Source organism: Nuphar pumila, chromosome 7 (assembly GCF_984573655.1).
Source record: "Nuphar pumila chromosome 7, dmNupPumi1.hap1.1, whole genome shotgun sequence".
NCBI classification, from domain to species: Eukaryota; Viridiplantae; Streptophyta; class Magnoliopsida; order Nymphaeales; family Nymphaeaceae; genus Nuphar; species Nuphar pumila.
In genome coordinates this window covers 49698371-49712884 of record NC_143255.1, presented here as the reverse complement: position 1 = coordinate 49712884, position 14514 = coordinate 49698371, and positions in this window count along the sequence as shown.

Genomic DNA, 14514 nt, shown 5'->3' with positions numbered 1-14514 from the left:
GTTCTTTCAAAATTTTCAAAAATTATTACTTGATATAAAGTAGATAATGGTAAAAATTTTAGAAATTATGACTTGCTATAAAGTTGGTTCCCATAAAAATTTTAAAAAATTATGATTTGATACAAAGAAAGTTTTGCCAAAATTTTTAAATTATCCTTTGGATTTTTCATACTAAATAGGGTAGGTATTGCCGAAAATTTTATAATAATCTTTGAATCATATGTAATACTATGGTTGAGCCCTAAGTGCTAATATAAGACTCTGGAATTATTCAAAGATCTATTTATGCTTGAATGTATGCTTCATATTGATGATTCATGCAATTTGTACTTAATTACAATTGTGACCAATTATGTAATTGCATATTGATGTATTTCTGATAACATGAAAAGTTTTATAGGTATTGACCCAAAAGTACAACTATTGTGATTTTTTAGCAGGTTGCATTTATTTTAAAAATGACATGCATTGAGAATATGATCTCAAAAAGATAAGAAAAGTTACAATAATAATTATGGAGTTTGTTGATCGTGAAAACTTGTTGACCAACAAATCAGTCAAATAGAACCAACGTCATGTACCAATCTTGTGAAATTTTTAGTAGTCTATGTGAGGGATAATACCCAACACCAGGTAGTCTGAAGTTTGATAGTAATCTTGGCATGGAATGTAATCCTCAACACTAGGACATATCCAGTAGTCTCAATGTGGGAGGTAATCCCCAATACCAGGTAGTCTAGAAAGGTTGAAAAAGACCTTGTCCCTCATCCATAGCTGATTAGTGGTTCTGACTCGAGTAATAGAGCTGGAAAGTCCAACCAGGTACATGTGTGTCAATTGTGCATTGTGATTTGCCACTTGAATAATTCTTTGATGAAGGAATTCTAGACACTTGGTGCATGCATAGGGGTAAGATATAAAAATAAAAATGTTTGAATAAACATCCCCTAAAAGCTTGAATACATGTAGTTTCGACCAAGCTTGGTGTCTTGGGTTATTGAACTGACATAGTCACTTAATTATGTGAAATGTTTGCTAGCATGGCATTTAATGCAAAAACAATTTAATTTAAAAGATAATAATATGGTCCATACATATAGAATAGGTACGTAGATACATAATTATCTATTTAATTAACTATTTAAATTAATTTTTATATTTATAAAGAAGTGTGTGATGTAAGCAATTATTTATGATTATTTAGATTACATTATTTTGGATATTATATATAAATCATAAGGGATTATGAGATACAACCAAATTCTTATGAGCATTCAATTAATTGTATGTAATTAGGTTCAATTTAGTTAAAGAATTTACTATGTGAAATGAAATAAGAATATAAATACATAGTTCAATTATGATTTCAGAAAATGTTTAAAGGAAATGTGTTTTATTATGTAATGTCGCATATGAGAGTTGTGACATTTTTGTATATGTGAACCTATACACACTAGAGACCCGATACAGGTCTACTAATACATATTGTGACATTAAGTTGTCTCACTTGTTTTAATTAAAAAATTTCAGGTTCACAGAGATAAACGAACATATGTTACAATACACGATGACTCAATTGAAATTTTGTTATATATTAGGTTGATTTGAATTATGTCAGAGTCTTTGTGTTTTGTTCTTATATAAACTATGATATTCATTCAATTGAATGATATATTTTTAAAATGATTATTGTAGTTTGGTTTATGTTACTTTTCTACCTATGACGGGCCTAAAAATCAGAGCAGGTTTCTATTTTAAAATAACTTTCATTGTGTTTAAAGAAAAAAAATCGGTGTGAAATTTTAAGTCATTGAATTTTCAAGGCATTACAAAATTGGTATCAAAGCAAGTCAGATCAAATTGTATTCAGATAGTAAAAGATTCTAAGGAATCGTGTTTCTTTAGGTATACCATATAAAATGTTATTAAATTCATACAGAATATAAGAACTTTTAATGTTTTACATAAAAACATAGTATATGTAATATTGATTTAACCTAAGAAGGTTATTTATATGTTTATGAATGATTGATCATGAGAATGATGGACATCGGGACTTGGAAAGACAATATATTCCTGAATTACCTTTGTTCCTAGATACAAATCAATTTGGTGTCCCTATGGTATTGACAATACAAATTATGAGGGACTCGGTCTTGTTGTAAAATCTTGGATTTTATGCTAGAGACATGGATTATGATTTAACATTATTGTAATTCTTGGATCTTGCGGTGATCCTGAATTGTGTGCTAAGTTTTATGGATTTGTTACCCGATCATGTTTTGATCTGTGACTTTGTGCTAAGATGCACTGATGTAGATTGTAAAAGTACAAAGGAGACCGGTTTGGTATAAGAGTGCACTAAATATAGGCATAGTGTGTTGTCATGCTATTCATATTGAGAGTTTTCTGAATATTGATATTTGAGGTTCGTATTTCAAGTATGTGTTTATATGGTAATTTTAGTTTGGATATGGGTTGTTGAGCAAGAGATCTGATGGAAATAACCAAGTAATGAGGTATGAATGGACAATGGAATCAATTCTTGTTGAGATGTATTGGAAAAAGAGTAACCTGGTTTGTGTAAGAGAGCATTGTTTGTATATGATGCATAAGGGATTATTGGTGTTGATGAGCATGAGCTCGTGTTATCGAGTGTTGACCCGTATGTATATTATTTGTATTGGATGTTGATCTATGGTATCAAGCGGGTATCTTGAGTTGACCTTTGTGTTGACTATCATTGTGTGTGTCACGTCTTGGCCCAGACCCAAGTATTGATATGGTATTTTATTGTCCAAACTTGAGTATACACAGACGTGTTGTTCTTGAAGCTCATACTAGAAGGGTAATTTGAGCTTTGCCCTTGGGCATAATGTTTTGTTGGTTGTATGCCATTTGCGTGGCAATAGTTATATCTTGGCCAAGATACTAGTACCTTGATGGTCCAATACGTGAAACACTAGCCCAGATTGCCTTAACCAAGAAAGTATGATGCATGTTATGTTATAGTTATGAGCTCGTATTAATTGGTTTGCATCATAAGATAGAATGAACTTTTGTGGGTTTGTCATCTCCTGAATTGGAATGAGTTGTACTCCTCTTTACCACATAAGTTAGAAGTCTATGTTAAGGCTATCCCAGAGTTAGGAGCCGTGATATTTGCTCTGAAAATTTGCACCATTACCTTTATGGATTGAAGTTTAAGGTATTCTCCTAAATTGTATTGTGATTTTTCACAGATGAGTGCAAGAGTTGTGATGCTCACATATTGTGTTTAAAACTATACCCCATTTCTCACTGCAAAAGATTACAGCTTAAATTTTGTAAGTGATGCTCTTGACACAAAGACTCAATAACATCTCTGAATTTGTTTTCTTGTGATTTCTGTAATTTACATCTTTCAATTAGTTATTAATATCATTATCTTTAAGCTGTGAAGGAAGTTAGCAACTGGCATGTATTATCCCAAATGTGTTGGAATGTCTTCATTGTCTTTCCACTGGATATATGCAGCTCTATTTATTCAGAAACTGGAACCAAAACACCCAAACGAACAACAAAAATTTGTTTACAAAGCAATGTTTACACTATGACAAGGTAGTTAGACTGATAATGTACTGTTTTACAGTTTCTTCTAAGAGTATCTGGTTTAGATTCATGGTCAAAGAAATGCTAGGAACAAATGTTTGATGAACAGTTTCCTAGTGGTTTAAAAGATATTGCAGATAAGGAGCGATAAATTTGTTGAAATTGTTGATAGTATGATATGGGAAGTATTTAATGTCGTGAGAGATTACATTCTTCAGTTGGAGATAAGGAACCAAGTGCGTAGAGGCTATGTGGATGTATGCAAGAAGATGAACTCCTCACAGTGGACACGAGACGTTTGTATGTATATAGCCTATGTAAGGAAAAATGGTATATTGGTTTACAGTCAAAGATCGTACATGGGAAAAAGATGTTGACATAACACTATGGTTCTCTTTGATAAGTTCACTTGATGATTTAAATAAGAATGTCAAGATCAATAATGGGTCATCTAAGGAAGACTAATCATGATGGACTTTGGATAAATTCTGTAATTTTCCATTTCAATTGGTTTTGTGTGACAACATGTTAAAGAAATGCATAATTTACTTAGGTTCTTGGCTAAGATGGATAGACTTGGTTCATATAACAACTGGAAGGATACACCACCATAATGATTCCCCAATGTAAATGGATCTTAATTTTAAACTTTTTTGTTTATCAATATTTGAACTGGTAGAGTTTAGCTTGACCTCTACTTGACTATATGAAAAAGAATAGATACTCTACATGGAACTGTATATATGATTTTAACATTGGTTAACATTTGACTAAAAATTTATGAAAATAAAGAAACATGAAAAAGAAAGCCAGAAGTAAGGCAAAGACAAGTACAATATTTTTTATATGTCTAAAGTGAGGTTGACGATTTTGTTTACTTCTTTTTTTGAATTTATAACCGGAAGAAGCCGCACCCGACACGAAGACCTAGTCACGCTAGCTCAGCCTGCCATACCTACGATCGTCATGACAACAACGTAAAAGTTCGAGGCTAGGACCGCTGCCCCCGAGGCCTATGCTATGCATTGGCTTCCGTAGAGGGGAGACACCCATGAGAATAGAACCTTGACTACCCATCTAGCAGCCAAGGCCCCACCCCACTACGGCAACCCCCCTTGGGGATTTGTTTACTTCTTTTGAAGAAGGGAACTACTTAGAAGAGGAAAAGTATGTAAAATTTATAGCCTTTTCATCACCATAATAGATAAAGTGTTTTTATCTTGGTCATATTTGATTTGAGATGTCTATCTTGGAGGGGTAATTTATGTTATAATTTTGTTTGCAGCTGATGATAAGTATGTTGGATTTTTTAATCCATCGAAAACTAAAGAGGATTGATTTACATGTTCTCGTTAAACCATTGAAATTAAAATTAAAACAGTACTTAATACGGAAGTGTACTTGAATCCGTAAGCGCTCTGGTAGATCATTGACGAGTATGATCTTCTAAAACTTGTATATCTGGCCATATTCCATTCTCTAAACCTTATGAGTGACTGAATCTCTTGCTGGTTATGGAGGGCATGAAGAGAGGGTCATTATATAAGGTTTAGGGACCATAACCTAATGTATATTCAATTAGGAGTCTATCTCCAATTTATCCCATTATAGAATTATAGACAGAACAGGTCTATTCACATAACATATAATACCATATGAGATGCCATATGGCTAAACCGAACTAAATCACATAACGTGAGCCTGAACCTAAGACAATCTATAATGTGTGATTCATCGCATGTAGGCCCACACGATTTTTCTTAACAATCTCCCACTTATGCCACATATGTAACCTTATAATCATACATTATAACCTTATGAGCTCAAAAATATTGTCTTCTCAATTGATATCTCAAACAATCTGATCCATTGATCATGTCAACATAGAACCAAAATGGTCTTCATTACAAATAACATAATTAGACCCATCAATAATCACGTATATCGACATAACCAAATGACATAGATCAGGTATGGATGTGAAGCATGAAAAGTACATGCAATATGATCAGACGTGCTTATTTCTAACTGATCCTTCCTGAAAACTTTAATGAGATCACAACATAATGAAACTAAAACTTTAACTTTATACCAAAGTAGTAAAAGAAACTTTATTATATCATAGAACATCTAAATACAAACTCTCACTAAACCAGTATATCATAAAATGATAAGACACACATTCGAGTAGTATGCACGTAAAAGACCTTAGGTGGCAAACCTTTGGTAAGCGGGTCCACAATCATAGAGTTTGTGCCAATATGTTTTATTGATATCTGACCATTCTACAGTCTTTCTTTAACAACAAGAAACTTAATGTCAATATGCTTTGACTTTGATAAGCTCCTATTGTTATTGGAATACAACACTACTGAATTATTATCATAAAATAACTTTAGTGGTCTCTCAACATTATCTAAAATCTGTAACCCTGTGACAAAATTATGTAGCCATATTCCATGATTGGATGCCTATAAATTTTGTTGCCATGGTGGAAAAAGCAATGAGTGTCTGCTTAGCACTCCTCTAGGAAATAGCTCCCTCGGCCAACAGAAAAATATAACCTGATGTGCATCTGCGACTGTCTTGGTGTCCCACAAAGTCAGAATCAGAATACCCAATGATCTCCAATTGATCTAACTTTTTACATGTGAGCATGTAACATTTTGTTCTCTGCAAATACTGCATAACCTGTTTGGCTGCTTTTCAATGATCCATACCTGAGTCACTAAGATATCTGCCTAACATCCCAACAATGTACGCTGAATTTGGACGCATACATACCTAAGCATACATAAGACTCCCCACAGTAGATGCATAAAGAATCTATTCTATAATCTTAATTTCAAACTGGTGTTTGGGGCATTGAGTGAGACCAAATTTATCTCCTTTAGCAACAGGAGTATCTCATGGTTTGCAATCTTTCATACCATATCTTTTCATAATCCTTTTGATATAGCTCTTTTAAGATAATCCAAGAATACTCCGAGAACGATCTTGATATATTTGGATCTCTAATACAAAAGAGGCATCTCCAAGATCTTTCATTTCAAATTTCTTTGTCATAAATCTCTTGGTTTCGTGCAGTATACCTATATCATTACTGGCAAGCAAAATGTCATCCACATACAAAAGCAGGAAAATAAATTTACTTCCACTGAACTTATGAGACATTCATTCATTAACCACATTCATATCAAAACCAAATGAGAGTACAACTTGATGAAATTTAGGATACCACTGACGAGAAGCTTGCTTAAGTCCATAGATGTATTTCTTTAGTTTGCAAGCCACTTTCTTGGCATTGCCTGAGACAAAATGTTCAGGTTGGACCATATATATTGTCTCATCAATGTCACCATTAAGGAATGCAGTCTTAATATCTATATGATGTAGCTCTAAATCATAATGATCCACAAGTGCCATCATAATCCTAAAAGAGTCTTTCATGGAAATCGGAGAGAAAGTCTATGTGCAGTCAATATTTTACCTATGAGTAAATCTTTTTGCAACAATACATGCCTTATATCTTTCCACATTACCCTTTGAATCCCTTTTGGTTTTAAATATCCATTTGCAACCAATGGGTTTCACACCTTCAGGTAATGAGACAAGATCTCATCCATCATTGTTCTTCATAGATTTAATCTCCTTATGCATTGCTTTAATCTACTTTTGAGAGTTAAAACTTTGTGTGGCTTGATGAAACTTGATTGGATCATCTTTCCTTAAGCCAATATCACCCTTATATTCTTGCAGAAAGACAATATAATCATCCGAAATTGTCATTCTTCTCTCTCTAGTAGATTTTCTTAATGGCACTGGTTCTTGAGGTTGTTGAGTTTAAACTCCAAGAGTAAAAACTTGATTTTAGATAGACAGATCTAAAGCATTGCCTTGATTTGAATTTATGAAAACAATGTCAGAAATAGAAACTTGATCATTGTTAACCACAAGTGTAGAAAGAGAAAGAGACTCTTCTTCAAAAGCAATGTCTTTTACTTTATCACTCTTCCAAACTCAACACCCTCAAAGAAACAAGTGTTTCTCATTTTAAAAAATGACTTATTCACAGGGTCATAAAACTTATAACCCCTGGACCTTTCAGAATACCAACAAAATATTAGCTAACCAGTCTGAAATTTAGTTATTTTTCATGTAGCCTATAGGACCTAGCCTTAGCTGGACATCCCCAAATATGAAAGTGTTACATACTAGGCTTTCGGCCTGTCCACAATTCATATGGGGTCTTGGTTACTGCTTTAGAGGGTACCCTGTTCAAAACATAAGTTGTAATTTTTAATACTTCTCCCTAGATGGACTCTGGTAAAGTAGAATGAGAAATCATACTCATTACCATGTCCTTAAGAGTCTTGTTTCATCTCTCAACAACACCATTCATGTTAGGAGTGTTTGTCATGGTATACTGAGGGATGATCCCATATTCCTCTAGGAATTTAGCAAAGAGCCCTACACGTTGTTCACCTGATCCATCATATCTACCATAGTACTTACCACCACGGTCAGATCTGACGGCCTTAATTCTTTTGCCAAGTTGGTTTTCAACTTCAACCTTAAAAGATTTGAATACATTCAGGGACTCAGACTTTTCATTAAATTAAATATAGGTACCCATAACGAGAATAGTTGTCTACAAACATAATAAAATATTATTGATCATTCTAAGAAGCTGTAGAAAAAGACCCACAAATATCTGTATGAATTAGTTCTAAGACGTTTGTTCTCTCTTTGGCACCTATTTTTCTTATGTTTATTCATTTTTCTTTTATACACTCAACACAAACCTGAAAGTCAGTGAAATTAAAGGAATCAAGAATTTCACTCAACACAAGCCTTTTAATTCTTTGTTTAGAAATATGACCTAAACGCTTGTGTCATAATAAAACATAATTCTCATTTGTTAATTTTCGTTTTATACCATGAGAACTTAATTACAAGGTTTCATTAAATGAGGCAATAGTATCAATCAAATAAAGGTTATCAACCGTAGATAAAGAACGAGTACCAATAAGATTTGAATTAAGAAACAATTTAAATTTATTATTTTTAAATAAACAAAAATAACCATATTTTTCCAAAATATAAATAGAAACCAAATTCTACCTAAAAGATGACATAATAAATATTTTTTTTCAAATCTAAATAATTTTCAATCTTCAAAAGTAACATAAAAGTTTCTATTATCTCAACTTCAACTATTTTGTCATCGCTCACATAGATGAATCTTTCAGCATCAATTGACAGTCAACAACTTAGGTAACCCTGCATAGACACACTTATGTGAGTGGTAACACCAGAATTCATCCACCAAATATGTTGGGGCATAGAAGTCAAATTAACTTCAGAACAAACCAAAGTAAAGAGTGTACCTTTCTTTTGACGCTAGGTATGATACTTGGTGCAGTCCTTCTTTATGTGACCCTCCCATTTGCAAAAGAAACAACTAGACTTTGGGTTCTGATATCTTTTATATTTCTTCTACGATTGAGGGTCAAGTGCAGCTTCTTTAGTTCTTTTATTTTTCTTAAACTTGTCCTTAGAGGTTGTTGTCAAATGAGCACTCTCAGTCTTTTCTTGCTTCATCTTATTCTCTTCTTGCACACAATATGAAATGAGCTAATTAAGAGTCTATTTTTCCTTCTAAAAGATGTAACTAACCTTAAACTGACTATATTGTGTAGGAAGGGATATTAAAACCAAGTGTACGAGTAAGTCCTCAAGCAACTCTAACTTTAGTAGCTTGAGTTTTGAAGCAAAATGGGATATCTTCATAATATACCCCATAATGTTTTCTTTGCCCTTATACCTCATTGTGACAAAACTGAAAAGAAGAGTACTTGTCTCAATTTTTTTTATTTTTTGCAAAACGCTTTTCAATTTCTTCAAGGAAACATTTGGAATTAACCTCTTCGGACATGGTGCTCCTGAAAGATTTAGGAATTGCATGTTTTATGATCATGAGACTCATGTGATTAGATTGATCCCACCGCTTAAAGTTTTTTTTATTTCAGTAGAACTCCTATCTGTAAGAGCAGGTAATTGATCTTCTCTAGTGCAAGATCCAAATCCATACATCCAAAAACAATTATGACATTTTCTTTTCAGTTCTTAAAATTGAAACCACTCAAAATAGGGATGAAATTAATATTTGCAGATATTGTACAAGTAGAGGTATTAATTGAAAAAAGAACAAACAAACTCACGATTGACATACATTTTTACATGCAATAATATAAAATAACATATTTAAACAATGGTGAACTCCATTACAAGATACTCAATGCAACATTAACACTCAGTCTTTGAACAGAAGTGTCGACTTGTAAGTGGTATACTCAATTCAGTAATCAAAACATGAACAATTAGTCCTGTCAAACAATGAGCCTTTCTTTGTACTGACTCATTATTCGCATAAAAAACTGAATAATTGTTTGATATTTATTACTGAAAGTATATATTTGGGTTTAACTAAATAGTAACCTTCCTTTAGGCTGATCACTATTTATATAAACCACAAACATATATGCATCACAATATTCTAAAATAAATAAATCTACACAACAAAGGTTACTTTGGCAATATATTGATTCAACTAATTCAATTTAGAATATTTGACCCAAAAAAATAATACCAACATTCAAATATGTCAACACATGCATATGATCATAAATAAAGCATAATCAACAAAGTGCATGGGCTAAAAAGTAACCGAAAATAGGACCGCCAAAATGACCCATAATGCACACCAAATAGCCTTATAATCCTTATTTTTTAATTTTTTTTATATAAGGCATAGTACACGGGTCCTGCTAATCGAACATGGTCGGACCCACCCGTGGATTCCAAAGTTGGTCTGACCTAATCCAGGTTAGATCCAACAACCTGTTGTTGGGTGCGGGCCCATGTAGTGGGTCAGGTCCAACCTGATCCGACCAACACCTAGCAAGGATTGACTCAGTTCAGCCCCCCCAACCAAATGGGGACTGAACCGGTCACTAGCTCCACCTCTGAATGAGACCTAAGTCAGTCTGAGCCCAACTAGATCCCGAAAAATCTAGCTTGGTTCGTTGGTGAGACCAATATCTATCAGAATATGGATTTGGTTCGATCGGCTGAAGGCTAAACCAATTTGGTTTGGTCTGCTAAAGGATCGAACCAGCCCTATACCTAATAGTCGAACCAGCTATGTGCACATAGGATGAATCAACCAAAATCAGATGGCCCAATCGACCATATCGACCATGTGCACAGAGTCAGCCACAACCAGAAGAAACAGAAGAATGTCAAACTGGCCAGGGTTGCCAAATTGGTCTAAAGCCCAAGTCAGTCGGGTCGGTTGATGGCCAAACCGGTCCCGCGCATTAGTGTATTGTCTGAAGGCTGAGCCCGATGCATAATCCCGTCAGCCAAACTTCGATGCCGATGTTCGTCAGTGAATGACTGAAGCAACTACCGCTGGTCATCAGATGACATTGGTGATGATGGAATCTAGTCCAGGATGTTGGTGAAGACACTTTATCCGACGAATGACCAAAATCAAAATCAATGGCTTTCGAGAATTCCCTAGGGTGGCTGGCGAATCGAGTTCCTCCAACGATAGCCAAAATCGGCCCCAGATGCCATTGAACTCAAATCTAGAAGGGTGTCCGCCCTCTCGCCGCCTGGCAAACAAAGCAGATGGTGTCCGACCGGCAAGATGGTTGGATGACACCTTCGTCCGGCAGTCCAAGAAAAAGGGTAAAACCCTTCTGCAGTCCAGATGGTGGTTTGGATGGTATCCTCCTTCCAAACACAAGAAGAAGAAAAATTGGGGGGAGTGCCATTCAGCCCTCCCGTCCGGTCTTCTAACGGGGAAAGGGTCGATCGTCCCTTTCTTGTTCGGTTGACCCAAAGAGGAAGGGCTTGTCCTGCTCTCTGAAAAAGAAGAGGAGGGCCTTTCAGCCCTTTCCGTTCGGTATCTTGATGGGGGAAGACCCCCCTCCAGTTCGGCATACAAAAAAGAGAGTGTCGGTCGACCCTCTCTGTGATCGAGCACCGACTGAATGGTGCGAGAAGGGCCGATCGACCCTCCTCTGTCTGCACCTTAACGCCAATCATACCATATCGGCACCACCAAAAGAAACACTATATATATATATATTGAAAAATATTAGATTTTTCAACTATTCAACGAGAACATGATTGCTCTGATATCAATTGTTAGATTTTTTAATCTACCGAAAACTAAAGAGAACTGATTTACATGTTCTCGTTAAACCATTGAAATAAAAAATGAAACAGAACCTAATGTGAAAGTGTACCTAAATCCATAAGCGCTTCGGTAGATCATTAACGGGTATAATCTTTAAGAACCTGTATATCTAGCCTTATTCCTTTCTTTAAACCTTATGAGGACTTAATCTCTTGTTGGTTATGGAAAGCCTGAAGAGAAGGTCAATATATAAGGTTTGGGGATCATAACCAAATAATTATTCAATTAGAAGTCTATCTCAAATTCAGTTCATTGCAGAATTATAGACCGACCATGTTTCTTCACATAATAGATCATAAAATATGAGATACCATATAGCCCAATCAAACTAGATCACATAAAGTGAGCCTCAACCTAAGACAGTTCATAATGTGTGATTCATCTTATATAGGCCCTTTTTCCTAACACAGTATGCACGCAATCAATGTTGCGCTTCTCCTTATAGATACTTCAGTTAATTGCATGGTAAGTCTTGCTTCCAGAGGTAAAACTCTTCAATTTTCTAGGTGGGGTACACTTTACGTGAGAGGCAGCTTAGACTTTCGAATGTTTCTTTCGTTTCAGCGATTCCCCTGGTATCGCATCGCATACTTTATCATATGGACTTGTGTGTATGTTATGTTCCAGTGGGTTCTCCTTTTCTTCCCTCCATGTATGTGTGAGACAGAGTGATCAGAAAATCTGACTTTGTTATAGGTGGCCGTACCCATTTCTTGACCTATCATCTGCCTGGGCTCCTCTATGGTAACTTCTGATGCTCTCTCTCTCTTGCACATTCCATGCTATGCATTGTTTGCTTGTATCATAAAGGCCAAGCACTTCTTGTTCCCAAGATGGTTTCCTCTTCGAAGTAACATGGCAAATGTGAACAGAGCTTTTATTGAAGCTGCTTCCATATTGGAGAAACCTCCAAAGCTGACAGCATAAAGTTTAGATAAAAGTTTTGGAAAATTCATACTAAGATGGGGTAACCCTCAAAAATATTTACAAAAAGAAAAGAAAGAAATAGAAGGGAAGATGGGTGTTTATAATATGTGAAACATCCCTCCATTGGCATAACATCTGACTGGTGATTTTTTTGTTACAGCATTGTAAAATTCCCCTCTTATACTGTAAAGTTCGCTCGATGCAGATGTTAGTGGAAGGAGCTTCATATATTACCGTTCCATGTACATCCTGCAGTTGCATGATTTCCCTTTGTGAGCCTTACTGATTGGAACCTGGAACAATGACATCACCATTCAGCAGAACCAAAATTTTATCAGTGATTATGAATTTATGAGGGAGAGATCAATTTATGCCAAATTGGGACCGGGGAACTTTTTTTTTCTTTATCCTCAGCTTTTTACAAGCCCCATGCGTCTGGACATTGGGCTGGGCAGCTCCATTCCGGGAAAGTTTTGGCTGGTATGCTGTGAACCAGGCTTAGGTTGGCCTGCTGAGATGATGGGCTGGCCTTTGACTAGCCCATGGTCCATCAACAGGCAGATCAAACACATAAAATTGAACCTGGGCCAGGCTTGGCTCGGTCTTATTTGAGATGGGTTGGTAGCCCATAGGCCCCGGAGTGACTCAACCAGTGTTGGACAAGTTTTAGGGACTTGACCTTGATGGGCTGCAGCCTGTTGTTTGCAAGGCCTGTCCCATTCAGGAGGTGCATTTTAAAAGCTACGTTGAATTTTCACAAGAGGCTCTTAAATACGTGCATGGGAGGTGAATCCAATTAATACTTGCAATACAAGCGTGCAAACAGCGCAGCATCTCTTATAGAGAACAAAGCTCTGCCCCTTCTACTCGAGCTGACAAGGAGTCTAAGGCTCTGTTTGTGAACTGCCTGCCGGAGGCAGTTATGGATGCAAATATGGAATCCACAACGTTCATGGCTTTGGCAAATCAAGATGATAGTTTGGGAGCATTGGTAGAGTTCGGATAGGGATCCACTTTCATGCTTGTTTTGGAGGCAGTTTCAGTCTGAGATTGAAACCAGGTAGGCAACTGTAGGGGTGGCAATCGGGTCGGGTTGGCGGGTCGGGTTGGCGTGTCAGCATACCTCAACCCGAACCCGACCCGTTTATTAAACGGGTCAGCTGTGGCAAACACGAACCCGACCCGTTTAATAAACGGGTAACCCGACACGACCCGCCAACCCATTTAATAAATGGGTTGGGTCGGGTAAATGGGTTTTCAGGTTCGCGGATCAGGTTGGCGGGTTGATGGGTCGGGCAGACGGGTTGGCGGGTCGGGTTGGCGGGTTTGCGGGTTGACCCACCCGCCTAACCCGTTTATTAAACGGGTCAGCCGGGTTGGCATACCCCCAACCCGAACCCGACCTGTTTAATAAACGGGTTACACGGGTCGACCCGTTTATTAAACGGGTTGGCTTAAGCCCAACCCGAACCCGCCTAAGAGGCGGGTTGGCGGGTCGTGTCAGAAATTGCCACCCCTAGGCAACTGGGGAGTTCACCTCGGAAGCTCTTCCGTATGGTAACTGGCATGGTAGTTAGTAACTACTACCTCAATTGAATGAGAGCTGAAATGAGTAGGTGCTGAAAAACTGTCCCAATCCCATCATTTCCTATCACTCCCAAATGATTTTGATGATGGGGACTCCCCAGCACCCAATCTTGAAAAGACAGTTCCCAAACAGGGCC